General features: G+C 44.2%; 1 protein-coding gene across 3 annotated transcripts in view; it reads left to right on the top strand.

The window, feature by feature from the left end:
• The window catches only part of LOC107596651 (tax1-binding protein 1 homolog B-like), a 61,007-nt gene that overhangs the window by 47,595 nt on the left and 12,641 nt on the right, over window positions 1–771 (top strand). The gene's annotated exons all lie outside the window — the stretch shown is intronic.

Genomic DNA, 771 nt, shown 5'->3' with positions numbered 1-771 from the left:
GTGCATTTTAGCATTTTATTGATGGCATTTTGAATGCACAGAGATACCGTGACGAGATCCTGAGGCCCATTGATGTGTCACGACCATCACACCATCACCCCATGTTGCCTGGATCGGCGTATACGACAGCGTGTTCCAGTTCTTGCCAATATCCAGCAACTTCGCACAGCTATTGAAGAGGAGTGGACCAACATTCCACAGGCCACAATCAACAACCTGATCAACTCTATGCGAAGGAGATGTGTTGCACTGCGTGAGGCAAATGGTGGTCACACCAGATACTGACTGGTTTTCGGACCCCCCCCGGACCCCCCAGTACAGTAAAACTGCACATTTTAGAGTGGCCTTTTATTGTGGCCAGCCTAAAGGCTGATTTATACTTCTGCGTCGGACCTACGTCGTAGCTTACGCATAGACGCACACCCATACGCCATAGCCTGACGTGCACCTCTCCAAAAATCTAACATCGCGTCAATTCTACGCAGACCGCAAGCGCTGTGATTGGTCTGCAAGAACCCCTCCCTCCATATGTACTTGAGTTTTGTGTGTGTTTATGTGCACTTTAATATATTTAATGTTACACCTTCTTATATAAAATAAAACAAAGCAAAGAACAAGTGTCTTATCATTTATTATACTACACAGTATTATACATCAGTAGTTGTCCGCAACAAAAAATGTTGATCTGCCATGGTACAAGTCCTTGTGCAGATTAAAAGAATGCCATCTTCTCCTGTTCCGTTGTTGTCTCCTTTTTGTAGTTTTAAATAA

This window comes from Sinocyclocheilus grahami, unplaced genomic scaffold (assembly GCF_001515645.1).
Source record: "Sinocyclocheilus grahami isolate Dianchi unplaced genomic scaffold, SAMN03320097.WGS_v1.1 scaffold222.1, whole genome shotgun sequence".
Taxonomy (NCBI): Eukaryota; Metazoa; Chordata; class Actinopteri; order Cypriniformes; family Cyprinidae; genus Sinocyclocheilus; species Sinocyclocheilus grahami.
The sequence above is the reverse complement of the archived record's forward strand: the minus strand, read 5'-3'. Positions and strand labels throughout refer to the sequence as shown.